This window comes from Alexandromys fortis, unplaced genomic scaffold, assembly GCF_014885135.2.
Source record: "Alexandromys fortis isolate MF-2015 unplaced genomic scaffold, M_Fortis_MF-2015_v1.1 scaffold_11, whole genome shotgun sequence".
In the NCBI taxonomy this organism is placed as follows: domain Eukaryota; kingdom Metazoa; phylum Chordata; class Mammalia; order Rodentia; family Cricetidae; genus Alexandromys; species Alexandromys fortis.
The window spans coordinates 3,319,401-3,340,260 of record NW_026067912.1 but is presented as its reverse complement, the minus strand read 5'-3'; the positions used below and the strand labels follow the sequence as shown (position 1 = coordinate 3,340,260).

General features: G+C 43.2%; 1 long non-coding RNA gene across 2 annotated transcripts; it reads left to right on the top strand.

Moving 5' to 3' along the window:
- Nucleotides 1-1,512: 1,512 nt before the first annotated feature.
- LOC126499471 (uncharacterized) lies at nucleotides 1,513-20,420 on the top strand. 2 transcript variants are annotated; one of them, XR_007591086.1, is made up of 4 exons: nucleotides 1,513-1,574; nucleotides 9,254-9,371; nucleotides 9,563-9,721; nucleotides 18,394-20,420. It is a non-coding gene; the product is annotated as an uncharacterized lncRNA (long non-coding RNA). The 2 variants fall into 2 exon arrangements; XR_007591085.1 differs by lacking the exon at nucleotides 1,513-1,574 and adding an exon at nucleotides 9,055-9,149.
- The last annotated feature ends 440 nt before the right edge of the window (nucleotides 20,421-20,860 follow it).

Sequence of the window (20,860 nt, the reverse complement as noted above, 5' to 3'; positions counted from 1 at the left end):
GAGCCCTTAGAGGTGGTGACTGCACTTTCTTTTAAGGGTCTATGAACAAAACAAAATAAAAATCTGGTACAAAGTTTCCAGAATCCTTTCAAGTGCTGCCAAAGCCTGGATGTGTTTTCTGAGCCCCACCGAGGCAGCTCCATCTCCACTCCTTTCAGAGTTTGCAAGAACCATGACCTTGTGGGGGTCAAGAATCCACCTTGAGCAATGGAGCAACACAGGACCCGGCTCGTTTCCCCAGGGAACTCTTGGCTCGGGTTCCTGTCCTCCCCTCACCAAGTTGGGCCAAAAGAGTGAAGAAACAGGACTGGAGAGAACGCAAGTTCAGGAGGTCAGCTCTGCTGAAGGTGAATATTAACCCCATCACCCTCTGGGATTGGACAAGAGGGCAGAGTTCTCGGATTCTTCACTCTTCTTGTGAAGAAGCACCATTTCCCAACCATGACTGACAGCAACACTTCTTGCTAGCACATCCCTGGGGAATGAGATGGAAATTCCTTGGCCTGGCATCCAAAACCCTGGAGGACCTGATTATGCTCTACTTCAGCAGATTTTTCCATGTAGGGTTTGTCACATGAGACCACGCTCTGGCCATCCCCAGGGCTAGTAGTCTATTTCCCATTGCAAGTGACTTGTGCCGCAGGAGAAGATGGATTAGTTGGGCAGTAGGGACACAATGGATACCTAGACGGTCTCTGTCGTTTTGACAAGTGTTTTCCCACTTCTAAAAAAAAAAAAATCAAAAAAGGCAGTGAGAATAAGAATTCAGCCAAATATGCTTGTAAAAATCCTAGCTTGAACAACAGGCACAGCTGAGATCAGTTACCTATGCTGAATGTCTATCTTGTGTTGATTGAGGAATGTGAAGCCATCCCCTGTTCAAAAAGCCCTGGATTGGAATATCTAACACCTTCAGGAATCTTTGCCTTCCACTCAGCGCCACCAAGCAGAACACAAGGCCTTTAAAAACAGAGCTGAAAAATCAGAAAATACACAGGTAAAACAAAATTATTCAGGAGGCCATTTGTCTACCTACTTCTCTCTTAGGGACCACTTTCTGTTGTCTCTGATTAGGTAGCTAAAGTTATTTTGGATGTAAAGCTTTTGGCCTGGAAAAGAACTGCATTAATTTCAGAGACCTCATGACTCATAGGTCTATCTCAGTACCTTCCAGCTAGCTTTGATAGTGTCTTTACCTCCTAGGGACATTTGACAGCACTCAGTACCTAAAGACAATTTTGATGGCCATGGCTAATCCTTCCTGATATCCAGTGGACAGCAGACAAGGGATGCTGTTTAGTGTCCTTTGGTGCCAAGGATGGCCCTTTACCATAAGCACTAACACTATATACATGAAACCTAACATCTGGAGATTTTTAAAAAATTTTAATTTCTCTTTTGGTGGCATTGATGGAGGAAGGTCATTGGTTAAAAAATAAAGAAACTGCTTGGCCCTCATAGGTTAAAACATAGGTGGGAGGAGTAAACAGAACAGAATGCTGGGAGAAAGAAGCTGAGTCAGGAGTCGCCATGATTCTCCCACTCCAGACAGACGCAGGTTAAGATCTTCCTTGGTAAGCCACCTCGTGGGCTACATAGATTATTAAAAATGGGTTAGATCAATATGTAAGAGTTAGCCAATCAGAGGATGGAACTAATGGGCCAGGCAGTGTTTAAAAGAATACAGTTTCCATGTAATTATTTCGGGTATAAAGCTAGCCGTGCGGGTGGCAGGGTGCCAGGAACGTAGCCCTGCTGCTCCTATTACAACACAGCATGAGCTGGGGAATGATTACTCTCCATCAACATCTGAGACAGGTGAGAGAGTGGCCCTGTGGTTATAAGAGAGGAAGAGCCATCCCTAATCTCCAACAGCAGCAACACTTGGGAGAGCAGGCCCTGCACCTCACCAGGGCAGTGCAATAGAGCCAATCCTGTTAACACAGATGTGGGTGATGAGGCCCTGAAGTTGTGAGCATGGAAGAGCTGTCCCCTCCTCAAGCTCACTGCTACAGTGGACTGCCACTTGGAGCTGTGAGCTAAAATAAACCACTTCTCCCTTAAATTGCTTTAGTCTGGGAATTTTATTGCAGCAATAGGAAAGAAAGTCAAGACAGTCCACCTTGCAGTATTGCCCATCCTGCTTGCTCTTCTCCAAGATGACTTTGACAGTGCCCCACCAAGGATTAGAGTCTGATATTCAGATCTGTTATCCCTTGAGAACATCACGTAGACCTGTGATTCCATTGAGCAGTACAACAGAATGGAAATGACCTTGTATGACACTCACATCTAGACTGGATAAGAAAACATGTGGCTTCCTCTTCCTTTTTTGTGGGAATTATTGCTATGGTGGGGTTCCCTGCTCAACCACTCCAGCTCAGCTCATAGACAACAGCTCGTCTGTAGCCCTGTGAGACACTGCCGTGACTTCCAGTTCTGTTGTACCTGTCTGGTCGTGCCTTCCCCAAACAAATTTCCTATTCTTTTTTTTTTTTTTAAATATTTATTTATTATGTATACAATAGTCTGTCTGTATGCCTGAATGCCAGAAGAGGGCGCCAGACCTCTTTACAGGTGGTTGTGAGCCACCATGTGGTTGCTGGGAATTGAACTCAGGACCTTTGGAAGAGCAGGCAATGCTCTTAACCACTGAGCCATCTCTCCAGCCCCAAATTTCCTATTCTTATAAACCTTAAGCACAGGTCAGAGAACATCTGTCCAATCTGCCAGTTATTTAATAAAACCAAGGAAAATTGCTAGGTGGTGGTGGCACACACCTTTAATCCCACCACTCAGGAGTTAGGTGGATCTCTGAGTTCCTCAAGGAAAATAATGACTGATCCAAGTCACTGATTGAATTAATTTTCTCTTTTATAAATTATCTGAGTATTTGCCATCAGGAGCTGATCCAAGGCACAGATTGAATTAATTTTCTGTTTTATAAATGTTCTGAATATTTAATATTTGGTATCAAAGAAAAGAACAAGTCTTTTATTTTTGTTGTTGTTTGAGGCAGGTCTTACACAGCCCAGGTTGGTTGGTCTTGAACTCACAGAGTAGGTAAAGACATCCTTGAATTCATGATACTTCTGTCTCCACTTCCTAAGTGATAGACATACAAATGTGAGCCACCTTGTCTGACTCTCTAGTCTTAACTTTAAAGATAAGAAAGTTTTCTCAGCGAGCTTTCTGGTGGCAGAGTGCTCAGTTCGCATTGGGGGGAGCACCCAGTATTAGCGCCAATGGGGAGAGAAAATGATAGCAAGCAGTTTGAGCAACAGTGTTGTTTAATCCACAGTACTGCTGTCTCATCCTGAGTCTACATGGCTGTGACCTCTCAGTCTCTATACACCACAGTGACAGAATAGCTCTGTTTCGGAGGCCGTCTGAGGTCTCAGCAAGAAGGAGCCTTGTGTAAAGAAGAAACTTCTCCAGCAGCTGAACCTACCAATACCTTAATCTTGGTTGTCTTGCTTCCAGAATCAAGGGATAGGTGCTTCTGTTGTTTAAGACACTCAGTCTATGGTATTTTATTATGAACACTGGATCAGAGTAATACAGCTCCCTATTTGTATACAATATATATGCTGTTACATAGCTTTAAGAGCTATAATGATAAGACCAAGGAATTTACAGAAACTCAGTGTATTTGTCCCACTCTATCTTTTGTAGCAAAGTGCCACAGAGTCTGTACATGGATGAAGAAGTTTCTTTTCATTTCCCAGAGATTGAGTATCCAAATGATAAAATAGATATCAACACGACTGTGTAAGATAACAGCCCCCATCATCAAGGTCAAACCTGTTTCATCATTTGGTTCTTCGAGATCCCTGGGTGAAATCTTGTGAGCTTACCTGTTAATCATCTTAACTGATTAGCTGAGCACTAATTTACATATATTCCTGATCTCCATATCCAGTTAATACTTTGAAGTCGTAACACCCAGACTGACTGTATTTGGAGATGGTGTTTTAGGAGGCCCTCAAGACTGAGTTGGGATAAAAGGGTGGGGCTCTAATCTAACAGGATGGGTGAGGGTTATGGAGAGAGTGGGAAGGAGCTGTTCTCTGAATCCATATGGTGAGGAAAGGCCTTCTAAGGGCTCAGCAAGAAGGAGCCTTGTGTAAGCCAGAAAGAGAACTCTCCCTAGTAGCTGAACCTACCAACATCTTAATCTTGGCTGTCTTCTCCAGAACCAAGAGATATATGCTTCTGTTGTTTAAGACTCTCTGTCTATGGTATTTCATTATGGACACTGAAGCAGAGAAATACATCTCCCTATTTGTTTATTTATTTATTTATTTATTTATTTATTTATTTATTTATTTATTTATTATGTATACAATATTCTGTCTGTGTGTATGCATGCAGGCCAGAAGAGGGCACCAGACCTCATTACAGATGGTTGCGAGCCACCATGTGGTTGCCGGGAATTGAACTCAGGACCTTTGGAAGAGCAGGCAATACTCTTAACCACTGAGCCATCTCTCCAGCCCCCTCCCTATTTGTATTTATACCTTTTTATAATCCATTACTCTTACAAGAGTGAGAGAATCCTTGAAAGTTACTGATTAGCTTATGTCCATTGACTTCTCATGCCCAGTTGGATGGCATTCACCTACTAATACTGCAGGTGATATGGCGCCTGCTTGTGTTCCAAGACTTATCTCTAAATTACTTTCTCATTCTCAGTCCTGTAAATGCATTATGAACTTTAATCATTTCTGACTCAGTACCTTTACACTTCTGTGTTGTAGAATGAGCGGGGCCCTTTGTTTGTCCTGGCTGCCCGGCTAGCTTAACCCCCAAAATAACCACACAGAAACTGTGTTAATCAAATTACTGCCTGGCTATTAGCTCTAGCCTCTTATTGGCTAACTCTCACATCTTTATTTAACCCATTTCTGATAATCTGTATTTCACCATGAGGTCATGGCTTACTGGGAAAGATTCAACATGTCTGACCTGGCAGCTGGCTCCATGGCTGCAGTCTCTGACCCTTCTTCCCAACATTCTGTTCTGTCTACTCTGCCCACGTAAGGGCTTCCCTATCAAAAGGCCAAGCCAGTTTCTTTAATGATCAATGAAAGCCACACAAATACAGAAGAACTTCCTATACCACTTCTGCTCCCAATCATGACATTGTTTGTCTTCATGTCACAACTCATGGATCTTCTTCAAGAAGATTTTTCCTGACCACAGTTTAGTCACCTCCTGGCTTAGTTAGGATTTCTACTGTTACTTGGGGGAGGAAAGGGTTTATTTCATTTTTTAGCTTTTATTCCACTATCCAGGGAAATCATGGCAAGAAGTCAAGGCAGAAACTGATGCAAAGACCATGGAGGAGAGCTCTTCACTGGCTTGCTCCCCATGGCCTTTTCATCCTATTTTTCATAGCATCCACAACCACCAGCTCAGGAATGGTTCTACCAACAGTGAGCTGATCCTTCCCGCATCAAACATCAATTAAGAAAGTAAACCACAGACTTGCTGACAGGCCAGTTAGGTGGGTACATACTCTCCACTGAATTCCCTCTTTCCCAAATGACTTGTGTCAAGTTGACATAAAACTAGGCAGCACACTGTCCATGACAACTCCATTTAATATTCCTCAGAATGCTTGGCAGATGAAAATGCTGTGTGTACTCATCCCTGTGAACCATTAGTAAGAGAGTGGAGCTCCTGCCTATCTCATTACCTCCTGTATCCCAGGTCTAGAGCAGCGACAGGCTGTGGGAAGTTGTCATACTCCCTGGCGAGCACATGGACAGCGTGAGACGGTGTTGCTTCCTGCTCACTCATGCTGCTGAATCCTCATTCATCCTCTCTACTGGCCTGAGCCCCACCTCTTCATGTAACTTCTTTATTCTAAAGACTGTGTTTCTTTATCTAACCCATTAACGTTATTTTATTTTTATTTTATGTGTATGCGTGTTTTGCCTGCAGTGTGTCTCTGTATCATGTGTGTGCAGTGCCCATGGAGGACAGAGAAAGCTGGTGGTTCCCCTGGAACTGGAGTTACAAATGGTTGTTAGCCACTATGTGGGTGCTGGAAATGGAACCCCTGTCTCTGGAAGGGCATCAAGTGCTCTTAATCACTGAGCCATATCTCAGCCCTTCCTGTGTGGATGTGTGCGCGTGCATTTGGAGGTCATTGGACAACTTGCTGGAGTCAGTTCTCTCCTTCCACCATGTGGGTCCTGGGAATTGAGCTCAATTAAAGTTGTCGAGGCTTGGTGATAGGACTTTGGCCTGCTGAACCACCTTTCCATCCCCTGTTTCATTTGTTTTAATTCCCTATAACACATGATAACTAATAGATCTTTGTTTTAGTAGGGCCTGCTCTGGGTTCCTTCGGCATGGTGTAAAACTTCCTGCTATACTCTAATGTCCTTTGAGGACCAAGCTATACCCATGATGTTTGTCTATTAGTTGGTGACCTGTTGCCTGCATCTCTTTTGATTGACAGCCCAGCAGAAGCAGAGGGCTTTCTTCTCCTCCAGCATCTTTGGGAGAGTAAAGTGATACAGTCTTTAGCAAAGTAGATTTCACGCTGGCTGAATTCTCGAGTGGAGGAGTGATTGTTCAGGCAGGATATTGTTGAGTCTGGCTATTGTTGAACACCTCTAAGTGTTTATTCTCAGCAGCACTGAAGGAATTATGAAAGGAGAAGGGGAGACCTGCAAGAGTCGTGAAATTCCATGCTAGCAAGGGGACAGAGCTTCATGCCTCTACTCAATTGCTCTTCTAGCCAGGCCCGAGAAGCATTCTGAGACTCTTTTGTCAGAATAATTTCACCTAAGAATAGTAAGCATTACATTTCAGAGAGTTCAGGCTGGAAGGGAGATCACCCACACGACTCTGCTCACTAAGGAAAGAATCGGAACCTGCAGCTGAAGCAGTGGAAATTGAGTGGAACGGTTGGGGGGCTCCCTGTCAGGGCTGATCCCAACCTAGCACCACTCAGCAAGTGGGGACCAGCTGACATCTTGCCCAGGCACTTCCCTAGACTTTCTGGATCCCTACCCAAAATCTAGGAGTGGTCAGGGAAGGGAAGAGGGCCTTCAAAGCTACAAGTTAAGGTTTAGAGACACACCCAGAAGGTAAAGGTCGTCCTGGGAAGGCCACTGAAGAACAGCTCAAAGCTGTGTAATTCTCTTCTGACTTCCCCGGGAGGGAGGTAGGCACACAGTGTCCTGTTCCTATGGTTTGCTTCCCTTCCACACCCTCTGGATGTCTTTACTAAGTCCTGCCTGGCGGATCTCAGGGCAAGCGTGAGAAAGACAGGAGCAGGCTGTTTTTATCCACAGATGAAGCACAGAAACAGTTGGACCACGCTGTCTAGCTTTGGGGCTTGGCGTCCCTTAACTGTCCAAGAGCCCCAGAACAATAGGGCGGGCAAGATATGGGTATCAGCTCATTTCAGAGGACGAGGACTCAGGTGTACGGAACTGGGCAATACTGCCCACGAGCCTGCTGGCGAAGAGGGCAGATTTTCTGTCCTTGAGGCACTGCCCTGAGGGATCCTAATGAGACTAGCTCTGGGCCTTAGGCAAGCAGCCTTCCTACCTCAGAGCAGAGCAGAGCAGGGATCCAGAGGAGCAAGTCTAGGAGTGACTCTCCCTGCTAGCTCCTTGGCTCACCAGCCAGACTCCTGTGGTTTCAGCCCAGCCTTGGGGACAGCTGGGTTTGTTTTGGTGTTCAAACGGGGCCGGGGCATGGTTCTAAGCCTGAAAAAAGAAATTGTCCTCAGGAGAGAGAGAGAGAGAGAGAGAGAGAGAGAGAGAGAGAGAGAGAGAGAGAGAAGGCGTCCAGTGGGAACCCTTGAAGGCTCTTAACCTTGTCCGCTCCTTCCCAATACCAGAAAACGAATACCTGAGAGGAGCCCACGGTCAGCTCTGGGAAATAAAAAAGTAAAGTGTTGGGGAGTGGGACCCCCGAGATTCCAGACGTGGCCTCAGCATGGAGTCTGTGGGGCCTCCTCATTCACCTGGATCCTTGCTGCAAGCTGCTGGCAGCTTCCAGTGCCTGCTTGCCAACATCTGGGCCTCTGGGTTCTGGAGGGTTGCTTCTGGAAGTGGGGGGGTAGGAGTTTTGGGGTGATGATGGAGACAAGACAGCTGTGTGCACATGTGGGGGTTGTCGTTTCAAAAAGGAAGCACAGACTTTTCTGGACCCGAATATGCAGTTAAGACCAGGGGCTAAGGTTAAAGGTAATAGTTGTCCTAAGGTGTACACACACACACACACACACACACACACACACACAGAGTCTGCCAGGGCTGTGCCCCATGGTGGCTTGGACCTTAGTAACCTCCTCAGTGCCGGCTTTCCATTTATCCCCCAACCCCCATCTAAAGGTGATCCTCCTTCCTGGCATTTTGTCTCCAAAGTCTGTTTCTTTCTTGCAAATTGCTTATCAAAGTCTATAAATATCATCCTCTCTGCCTGGTTACTTGTTTATCACTCAGCAGCCTAAGTGAAAGATGACCCTGGTGAGGACAGGAAGTCTCGATGTTCCTCCTGGTCCTCACGGCTTCCTTCCCATGCCCAGCACAGTGCCAGGCACCAGGGAGGAGCTTAGCAAATGTTCATAGAACGCGGGAGGAACGGGCGAATGAGCACTCTGGGAGCAACTGAGTTCTTTATGACTGGAAGATTAAAGTAGAAGTTGGCTGGGAAATAGTCAGACACCCTACCCACGCTCTGGACTGGCAAATATTGGCAAATTTATTCTAGTTTTGGTGACAAACCAGCCTCAATTTTGTGATGACTCAGTCTTGGGAGGGAGTTACTTTTCCTCTTGTAAAGTCTGGGCTCTCCTCTCGGAGGTGGCTCCGGTGCTTAGATATCCCTCTCATCTTGAGGCTCCAACCTTTCTTACTTGTGATTCTTTAGCACCACATTCGAATGCATAAATATTTAGCAGGGAGGAGAAGGGGGCAGGCCTGATCTGGGGGAGGTCCTTGTCCACCCACCTACACCCCATTGGCTACAGCTCTAGCCTGTCTGGTCTCAAGGGTCATGGCATGGGTCATGGCCCAGAAGGAAGGCAAGCAAGCTTGGTTCACAAAGGGTTCATCATGCTGCCAGGGCAGGTGGCGGAGCCAGGTGGCTTCTGGGAGCTTCTCTTGTTCTTATTGAAGGTTTTGCGTTTCCCCTTTGCATTAACTTAGTACTTAAAGAGAAGTAAGGTCCTTGTCACCTCTCTTCCTTTTCCAACTTTTTGATTCTTTTTCTTTGGCTCAAGGTTTCTCTTGGGTGCTTCTGGCGTGTCATTATGAACAGTGAGAACATTTGCTTAGCAACCACAAAATTGCCCAAGGCAGACAGACCTGTCTAGGAATCCTGACTCCACCAGCCCCTAGGTAAGTGCAGTTAGGGAAGTTACCCAACCTTTCTGGCCTTCTGCTTTCTCCTTGAAAGTGCAGATAATCACAATAATTATCCCTACTTTGTACCGCGGGTGGGGCTTAAAAGATCAGAGAGGTGCCCCATTTACAGCGCATTCATTCCTGGTCACTGTCCTAAGTACTTTATTTCCATTCTCTTTTAAAAGTTTCGCCTCAGCCCAATGGAGAAGATCTATTATTAGCCCTGGCTTTCTAGAGGAGAAAGCCGAGTCACAGGGAGATTAAGAGGCTTGCCTGAAGTCATGGAGCTAATGGGTTTGGAACCAGGACTTGAACAGAAACCATCCAGCTCCAGAACCCACAAGGTACGGAAGCGATGGTATCGGTGCGGTGACGAGTTGGAAAAGATGACATTTTTTCTTTTAAAACTACTTTCTCTAGAAGCTGGACCAGTCCTAGACTTCATTCTGACATCAGTAATCATTTGTAAAACATTTCTAAGTCCACAAACTGCCTTGATGGCTCTTAGCCCATAAAAAGCCCCAGCCCTTCTGTCTCCTTATAGCTGGCAAATGAGCCCCACAAGGAACAAAGTACTGGCCAAGGTCACACAGCCAGAAAATGGCAGAGCTAGCTTTTAAACTCTGACTTGTGATAAGGGCAGCAATCTGGCTAAGTTCACGTTCATATTTGCTAAGTGCTTAGCCTTAGTGGGGCCTGACACACAGTAAATGATATATTTACTAAATAACTAAAATCAGTAACTATCACACCGCACTGATTCTTGAGCAAACATTTCTCTAGTACCTGAAACATCTATGAAGTGACAGTCATTGCTACCAGACATTTTGCTCCTCCCTGCCTTTTGTCCTCATTGTCCTAGCTCGCCTTTGGGCGGTGCTGGTGTGTGTCCCTTCTCTCCGTTCTCTGCCTGGCTCTGTCTCTTTTTTGGCAGTGTGCTGTGATCTGGGCTCCTCCCATGATCAAAGAAATTTGGCTGCTAATGTTCCTGTTTCGCAGGCGCCAGCCTGATGGAGTCTTCTAGGGCAGTGTTAGCTAACAGCGGTCTAATGTGTAATCTCTGCTTACTCACTTTCTAACAGGGGCTTCATCAAATCCAAAGAAACAGTTAGTGGCTGAATCTCAGGCATCTCCACAAGCCCATTGGGCAGATGCTTGATGAGAAAGCCTGAATTTTGACGGGACCTAAAGAAGAAAAGAAGGAAAGAGGGAAGGAAGGAGGGAAGGAAAGAAGGAAGGAGAGAAGAAAGGAAGGAGGGAAGGAAGGAGGGAGGGAAGGAAGGAAGGAAGGAAGAAAGGAAGAAAGGAAAGAAGGAAGGCAAGCTAGGCTTTAGGTACCCAGGGGTTTCACATGGAGTCTTTTCCAACTGGACATGACCTGTTATAGTTCTCTTTTATTCCTTTCCTGCTTATAAAAGCTCTTATTTAAGTTGTTCTAGAAGATTCTTAACATTGCTTGTCAAATTGGGCCCCAAATTATTTCTGACTTGTGCTTTTAGTGGAAGAGTGGAACAGGTCCAGAAACTCCCAAACAATGAGAGCATCAGATTGGGAAACACACACACACACACACACACACACACACACACACACACACACACACACTTCTTTAGGAAGGGTCACTGAGCCTCTACTATGTGTTATACAGCATTTCAGGCACCAAGGAGGCGGGAGGAATGAACAGGCAGTCCTTGACCTCCTGTCTTAACCCACATGGGTAGCTGTGATCATAACAGCCTAAGCTGGGAGGCATAAGAATGCTCATTTTTCTTCTGCTGGTTCTGGAGGCTGAGAGGTCCAGGATCAAGGTGGTGGCATACTTGGTATCTGACATGGGTCTGTTCTTCTTTAATGGCATCTCTGTGCTGTATTCGCATGTGGCAGAAGGGACAACAAGCTCCTGTATTTTGATAGTCTCCTTTTCATTTTTTAAAAAATGTTTTGTAACAGGGTCTCACTTTGTAGCCCAAGTTGTCTTTCAAATCATCATCGTCCTGCCTCATTATCCCAAGTTGCTAGGATAACAAGCGTGTAAAACCATGCTTGGCTAATGTCTTTAATAGCACCACTGTAGACTGTTGTCCTATGAGCATTAACAGGCATTGCCACTTTGATTAGAGCCCCTATGACTGACTGCCTCAAGAGACCCTCAAGACCAAGCCTGCTGACATTTGCTCAGAGGAAGAGGAAGTGGGAGAGACCAGCAGAGTCTCACCTTAAATATCAGCCATTCTCTTCATATCGCTGTCAGCTCGACGCACTTCTGCCTAGTTGTATGTGGCCTTGTTGTCTGCAGAGGTGCTGGAGTCTTCAGAGGAGGAGGGTTAACTGAGAGGGGACTGTGTAGCCATGGGGTAGTCATCATCTCTGCTGGAGTGAGACCTGCCATCGATGCAGCTGCCTTGGGGTCACCATACTCTGGTAAGCAACCCCTCGACCTTATAAACCCATTGATTTGATAAGATGAACTTGGGTGAGCTCATACTTTGGTCTGTCATCGGTGAGCATGCTCTTGTTTGAGTGTCAGGAAAAGTTAACAAAACAGGCCTTTCATGAGGAATCTAAATCCATGATACAGCCTTTTCCCAAATGGCCCTATCTCATAATGCCATCATTTCAGGAATTAGACTTCAACATACAAAGTTTGAGAGACAGGGCACACAGATATTCAGACCATAGCATCGCAATCGGCTACACCCCCCCACATGCCCTTCTCAAATGCAAATTAGATTCACTCTATCCCAGTAACCCCAGAGTCTTAACCGTTCCATCATCGATTTTAAAGTCTCATCTAAATATCATCTAAGTCAGATATGAAGGTATGATTCATCCCGAGGAAAATTGCTCTCCAGCTGTGAGCTTATGAAAGTGAACGTTATGTGCTTCCAAAACCTAATGGTGGGACAGGCAGAGGGTATCCTCTCTGCAAAAGAGAGAAAAGAGGAAAAAAGCAAGCAATAACAGGTCCCAAGTAATCCCCGAGTCTTCGCACTTAGGAAGATCCTCAAGTTCATCCTCTGCCTCCAGACTGAGTGGGGAGGATTGCTTCTGCAGCTTTGCTGAGCAGTGGTTGGGCCCCAGTGCTTGAAGCAGCCCTGCCATCATACCCCTTTGGAAGGTCTTGTCCCCCTGAAGTTCTAACCCAGGCTGGCATCCCAAGTTGACTGCAGGGATCTCAGGGGTGTTCCAAAGCCCCTAGTGGGGGTCCCTATGGTAGGCTTGTCTCTGCGGTTCTGCCACAGAATTCTCTGAACATCTCTTGCACTGTAGATAGAGGCAGCCACATACCATAGCCTATGGCAAAGATGGAATCCCATGGACACCAAGCATATTGCCTGTACCTGGTGCAGGAAAAGGGTGACTGCTCATACAACCCCTAAGTCTGCTGGAGTCAAACCTAGGGTGGCCTAAGCCCCAAAGCATACAACCTGCCAGGAAACTACCTCTGGCACACTTGGTCTGCGGTGGCAGAAACAGGCTTATGGTCTCTCGTGTGCTTTCAGGATCACTGGTGTAAACAAACAGTACCCACCTTCCATGTTAACCTTATCTGTAGGTGGTATGATACATCCTTATAACCTTCCAAAAAAGAAGTTTTCTCTTCTTTTCCAATATGGATAGGCCGAGAACCCACATTTTAAAAATACTGCTCTATTTCAGTAAACGATCTGTCTTTAAGTTGATCTTCTCTTTCCCATTCTACTGAAGTTCCCGGAGGAGCCAAAGTGCACCCTTAACTTAGAAATAACTCCAAATAAATGCCTGTTTTCATTACTCAAAGCATTGCACACAAATACAATTCAGACAAGTTCTTTCCTGCTTTGACGAGGGTTGCCTTCCATTTGTCCAACAACACATTCCTCCTTTCAGTTTGAGACCTTATCAGAATGACTTGGTGTAGTGTAATAATTTCCTCCAAAATGAAATAAGGAAAACCTTTTAACGCTTGTGAAGCAAACAACTCACAAATCTCAGGAAATCCCTGAAATCGGATTCATAAGGCTGATCCTTCCCAAGACTATACAAGCAGCAAGCACTGCTAAGGACAGAGATATACCAACCTGTGGAGTTGCAGTAAGTTATACAGACAGCCCCAGGGTTCCAGTTTCCATGTGGTCCCCATGAGCTTTTGATCATGTAGAGTGACCTTTGAGTCACCCTGGCTCCTGTAAGTGACTCCAATAAGTTCCCTCATTCACCTAGTTGGACTTTGAAGCTATAAAAGAACACCATTACAAATGACGTCCTGCTTGTTTGCATTTAATATCCTTGATGACATGACACACAGCAATAGAAATAATGGAAAACTAATTGTGGGGGCTGGAGATATAGCTAACTGCTTGAGAGCATTTGCTGTGTCACCATGAGGGCTAGAGCTCAAAGCCAGCACTCACAACAAGCTGGGTGTCATTTCCACAGGCGTGCATATAAATGTACATACATGCACATACAGACACACACTCACATTCACACACACAAATAAACTGGAGAAAAAATTGTCTTGCTAATTTAATGACCAGTCAAAGAAATCATAAAAATGGTTAAGTTTTGTCAAAGACTTTTCGTCGTATTCTGTGATGGTTAATCCTCATCCTTGACTCAACTGTATTCCAAGTCACATGCAAACACATCTGTGGGTATGTCTTTAGGCATGTCTGCAAGGACATTTCCAGAGAGGTTTAGCTAAGGACGGAGGATGCACCCTGAATGTGGATGATGCCATCCCCTGGACTAAATAAAAGTGGATAGAGCAGGTCATGAGATGAGCACCAGCATCCATTTCTTTTGCTGCCTGACTACAGACATAAGGTGACCAGCCAGCACCTGCTCCTGCTGCTGTGTCTTCGCCATCAAGCTGTAAACCAAAGGAGACCCTTCCTTCTTTCAGTTGCTTTGGTTGGGTATTTTCTCATACAATGAGAAAAGTATAACTGATACATATCTTTTTTCTTCTATGCTGCCAGATTTATCTATGCTACCCCAGACTTCTAGAAGGGCATTTGGTCACACAGAATAGGACTGCATATCCTATCCTGTTATGTAACTGGGAGTGACCATGTGACTGAATTCTGACCGAAGATATGAGAGCAGAAATGAGTGAGTGGCTTCTTGCCGTGATGTGTAGGGAACAGGACATGTCCCTTCCCCATTTGTTCTTACTTGGAAAACACAGTGTTGTGCCACCAGAGATGATGTCAATACCCTGAAACAATGTATAAACAATCAAGATGGAAGAAGAGACAGGGACAATCTTTCTGGTATAACTTACTAATATTTTGTGTCTCCATTATATCACCCAGTTCATTTTATCAGTGAGAAAAGGAGTTAAACTTCCTGCTATGATTATTATCTGCTTGCTGACTCTATCAGTCTCTCCCTCACATATTTTGATGCTTTTCATTGGATATTTACACATTAATAAATACATCTTTTTGATGAGTTGACCCTCTATTAATTTGTAATACCTCTGTCTTTGATATTGCTTCTTTGCCTTCAGATATATTTCATTTCAGTTTATACCAGGCTTATGATTCTTTTCTGTGTGGCACATCTGTACACTGCATAGATGTCCGTGGTACATCTGTTTTCTTTCTGCCTGTGGTATTTTGCCCCCCATAAGACCATAGCACTATTAGGAGGTGTGGCTTTGTTGGAGTAGGTATGGCCTTATTGGAGGGAGTGTGTTACTGTAGCAGAGGCATTTGGGGTCTCATAAATGCTCAATCACACCTAGTGTCTCTGTCTCTGTTTACTTCCTGTTGCCCGTGGGGCAAGATGTAGGACTCTCAAGCGCCTTCTCAAGAACCATGTCTATGTGCAAGCCACCATGTCCCACCATGATGATAATGGACTAAACTTCTAGAAATATAAGCCACCCAATTGAATGCTTTTTCTTACAAGATTTCCAGTCATCATGGTGTTTCTTCACAGCAGTAGAAACCCTAAGACTGTGCCTAAATGTACTTTTATGTGTAAAACACTTCTTTGCAAAAAGGTTTCCAGTCTGTCTTGATTTTATGTATACCCTGTTACATTTTTCATTTATGTGAGTGCTTCATCCATTATCTTTAGAAAACACTTTACATTTTATAACAACTTTGGAGTTACAGGAAATTTCAACTTTTATCCCAAGGGTTTCCCATTTACCCCATATCCAGTTTCTCTATTATTAACAACTAAAGTTATGAGTTCATCACCTTTTAATGACTGTTGACATGATTGCACTTAGATGCATCACTTCAGTATTTGATTTTTTTCCCACTTTTAATTTTAATTTAATTTTATTTTATTTTACTTGAGACAGAGTTTTCCTGTGTAGCCCTGCTGTCCAGTAACTTGCCCTGTAGACAAGGCTGGTCTTGAACTCAGAGGTCTGCCTGCTGAGTGTCGCAATTAAATGTATGTGCCATTATGGTCCAACTTGTTTTCCCACTTTTTTTTTTTTTTTTTGGTTTTTTGAGACAGGGTTTCTCTGTAGTTTTAGTGCCTGTCCCGCTGTCCCGGAACTAGCTCTTGTAGACCAGGCTGGCCTCGAACTCCCAGAGATCTGCCTGCCTCTGCCTCCCGAGTGCTGGGATTAAAGGCATGTGCCACCATTGCCTGGTGTTTTCCCACTTTTTAATTTCTGCTTTCTTCTTTCTTTCTTTCTTTCTTTCTTTCTTTCTTTCTTTCTTTCTTTCTTTCTTTCTTTTTTTTTTTGCAGGTCCTATGAAAATCTCTTTAGCTTCTCTATTGGCTTTTGAGTGTTGTCTTTTTGCATTGCATTATCAATGGCTATTCTAAGGATTATAAAGTAAAAATTTTTCCTTGTATAATATAATTTGAATGAATATTTTGCCACCTCACACAAATATTTAAAACTCTTGCAATGGCATAGTTCCAGCTGTCCTTGCCTTCCTTTTCTGTATCCTGTAGGCTATAGTACTATGTGTGATCTAACTATTTACATTATAGACCCAGCAAAGTAACTTAAGCATCGCCACCTGACAATCAAGAATTTAAATCAATCTATATATGGGACATTTCATTCTGAAGTCATAATAGCCCCTCAGTGTATTTTTTTTAAAGCTGGCAAATATCTTGGCAAGAACTGAAGTATAATCTTGACTGTGATGACTGACATCTTTGCTCTCTTTTCAACTTTAGCTACAAGTTGCTGTTGCTCACTTTTGTACATCCACAGTGGAAGAGTCAGCTAGAGGCATTGGTAGCATTGTGTGTGTGTGTGTGTGTGTGTGAGAGAGAGAGANGAGAGAGAGAGAGAGAGAGAGAGAGAGAGAGAGAGAGAGAGAGAGAGAGTGAGTGTCTTGGTTTCCCACCACTACTGACTGTCATAGTCAATGTGACAGTCTAGGACCACCTGGGAGATGAGTCTCTGGATGTGTCAGTAGGGGCTTACCTTGATCACTTTAGCTGATGTGGGAAGACCCGTCCTAGTTATGGGCGGGATCATTCCCTCAGAAGGATATCCTGAAGGGCACAACATGTAAAGGGGAGCTGAGTACTAGCTTGCCTTCAATACTTTATACTTCTTGACTGCAGGTGCACTATGACCACCTGCTTTAAGCTCTTGTTGCCTTTACTTCCTTACTACGATGGACTGTACCCTAGAGCTGTGAGCCATAATAAGACCCTTCTCCTTTAAGTTGCCTCTGCCAGTTTTTAAAAAAATCCTAGCAATAGAAAAGCAATGAAGACTCTGACCATTTATTAAAGAGACTGTTTTTCCATATTTTTCTTTTTTTCTCTCTTTTTCTTCCTTTTTTTTTTCCTCAGGGTTTTGTTATTTCTGGTGTGGTACTCATTGTGAACCCCAGGCTGACCTTGAGCTCAGAGCAATCCTTCTGTTTCAGTATCCACTGGGATCACAGTATGCACTGCCATGTTTACTTTCTCTTATGAACTTTTAGTATGCTCTTTGTAAATTAGTTGATCATTTATATTTGAGTTTATTACTTAATTTTTCCCTTGGATATCCGTGTCTCTCCTAACACAGTACCTTCTAATTTAGTGTTATTGCTTTGCAATATAATTCGAAGTCAGAAAGTATTTTGTCTTAACTGTTTCTCTTTGTCAAGATATTTGGAGCCCTTTATATTTCTATACTAATTTTAGAATTATTTTTCTTTCTGTCTTGTTGAGATAGGAGCGGTGGGGCTGCGTCCCCGGCACCCGGCCGCCCGCATGGCTAGCTTATGCCCGAAATAATTACACGGAAACTGTATTCTTTCAAACACTGCCTGGCCCGGCTAGTTCCAGTTTCTTATTGGCTAGCTCTTACATATTGTTCTAACCCATTTCTAATATTCTGCATAGCCCACGAGCTGGCTTACCAGGGAGGATCTTAACCTGCATCTGTCTGGCGTGGGAGCATCATGGCAACTCCTTGACTAAGCTTCTTTCTCCCAGAATTCTCTTCTGTCTACTCCGCCTACCTAATTTTCTGTCCTATGAGGGCCGAGGCAGTTTCTTTATTATAATTAACCAATGTCCTTCCCCCATCACTGTCTCTGTGAGAAACACTTTTGGGGTTTCAACAGAGATTTCACTGAGTCTGTGTATCACTTTGGGTCCCATAGACGTTCTAATAATATTAAATCTTTCTATCCACGAAAATAAGGTATCTTTCTATTTATATTTTCTTCTCAGTTTCTTTCATCAATATATAATTTTAAATGTATGCCATCTTCTTTGGTAGTTATGCTCATTTATGGTATTGGGGCTTAACCCAAATCTTCTTGCATGCAGACAATCACTATATCCAGTTGTTTGAAGTCAACATCTCTAGGATTCTCCACCCCCTCCTTTTTTTGCACAGTTTGCTGTGTAAAGACTCACTTGTGAATTTTGAATTTTGATTCTCTATCTTGCTATTTTATTCAGTTAATTTAGTAGTTCCATCAAGTATTTGTTTGTTAATTTATCTTCAAAGTATTTTATTTTGCAGAATCTAGAGTTCTCTAAATATACAACTGTGTTATCTATGACCAGCATAGCTGTGTGTCTTCTTTTGCAGTTTGGATGTCCTTTATGTAATTTTCCTGTCTCTGTTCTTCTTGAAATCTGGTCCAATGCTATCCAGAATTGTGAACAGACAAGGAGGTAAAAACCTGTGTGTGGTTCTGAAGTGTCATCGTTCAGAGGCTTCCAACAGGAGGGAGGAGAAACAGACACCAGCCATGTTTGGAAACCCAATGCACTCCATGGATTGTCACTTGTCATACACCCCTTCCCTTTGAGAACCAAGTTCTCTCCTCTGGTGGGAAAATTAACTTCATGCTTTAAAGACAAGAGGTTTCAAGAAACTCCAAATGTCCAGTGGCCCTGCAAAACATGGTGATAATTTGGGAGAGGCCAATCAGAAGCATATGGGTTAGATTTTGTCCGAAATCACATGAAGATTTTAATAGAGAAGTTCTCAAGAGAACAAGCATGTTTTGATATTCCTTTCTCAAATCCCAAACATTTGAGAGATGCCATTGAAAGTCTCCTCAAAGTAAAACAAATGAAAAGTCTTTTAAGTTTTAGAACTTGAAAAGCCTCGTAGGTTATCTTGTCTTTCTGTATAGTAGACTAAATTCCTAGTATAAAATCGTCTAGAAGAGGTCAAAACAAAACAAAACAATAACACGTAGCCCAAGTTCAATATCTCTTTTCTGTCACTCTTTTCCGCCACTCCTGGGAACGAGGGGAGGCTATTTGAATTGTCACAAGTTTAGTTTTCCTTGTGTGTTAAATAGGGCTATTGATTCACGAAGTTGTAGATGATGGAAGATATCTACAACATCACTGTGTAAGTTTTGGACTACAGCTAAACCTTGATAATGTTCTTTCAATTGGTTTTGTTATAATGTTAAATAGAATTTGTCCATATACAGCATTTTTCTCATTCTTTTAATATACAGTGGTAATTTTAAAAAGAGAAGGAGAAGCTTGGGATTAGCTAGCTAATCACTTAAATACGTTATTTTTGATTGTATCAGAATTGGATATAATACTTTCTCTACTATTTATTAATTTTATGTGTTTGCCAAGGGAATTGACTTCTCTAAGCCTCCCTTCTCCAACTACAGTTGTCTTCTAGTATGCTGTGAGGATGAAATAATCCATGTGATTTGTTTGACTTAGCACTATGGCTTGTAATTGCTAAAAAGAAAAAGCAATCAGCACCATTATCATCCATGACAAATAGTTACTAATTTCTTATTTCTCCCTGTATTAAACATCCCAATCCACTTAGGTACATCAGATATCCATCCAAAATAAAACATTACAAGTACAATTGCTGGGTACTTGGCTGCATCTTTTGTTTCCTTCTGGGGTCAACTCGACTTAATGTCATCCTTGAGATTTATCTTCAAGCAGTATTAGAAAGTACACATTTCTTGAAAAGATGGTGTCTGGCTATAGTTTTACTACAATTGACATCATTGTAATCACAGAATATCACAGGGAGTTTTGATTTCCTTCTTCTAAAACAAAGGATAAATTAAATTTTTATGTCATAGGGAAAGGTCATAGAATGAACCAGTTTCATAATTTTAACTGTTCTTAAGCCACAATGCTACAATAAGAATGAGAGATCCTTGGTACCTACTTTCATTCTGCATCTTCTTGAGAAGTCTAAACCACCAAAGTCACCCCCAGGGACCAACTTCATCAAGTTAGGCTCCACCTAAACTTACCAGAATCTCCTCAAATCGTGTTACTGTCTGGGGACTAAGCATTTAATATATGAGTCTATGGATGACATTTCCTAGTCAAGCCATAACAGAGCCTCACATTGCGCTAAATGAGAGGAATTTAAAAACGTGTAAAATACAATCCTTCACCCTAGGCATCTCACAAATAAACTGAGGTATTTGAGACTACTAAGATGGAAAATTTCCCCCATGAAAGAGCATTTTATAGCAGGGGAAGCAGGAGACACTAATTGACATGATGACATGATCAAGGCACTAGGGGAGAAGGTGAACTAGTGGTGCTCAGCGTGAGTTATCCTATTTAATTCTTACAACATTATATTATATGTGTATCCTTCGATTTTCATTTAACAGATGAAGACATTACAAGAAAACAAACAAACAAAAAACCCCACAACAATTGTGCGGAATACCACACTTGTATAAAAATGGTCCTCCAGGCTTACAGAAAAAAGGGAAAGGTAAGGGAAACTTTGACAAGCTTTTCCACTGTATCCATCTGTAAAACAGGGTTCTACAAAGGAGACAAAGCAATATCTGTATGAGAGTTTTTTATATGAATTGATTACATACAAGTATCCAATGCACACTCAATCTTGCTGCCCACCCCTTCCCTCTTCTCCGGCAGTTCCCCTAAATCACACTGGCTTCCCAAAGAGTGTTCTTGAATGTACCAAAACATCATCCCACTTCACACAATGAAAGACCATCTAGTGTATGTGCAGATCATTTTTCCAATAACGTTGTGGTGACAAAAATCAACAAGTTTCTTGTCAGAAC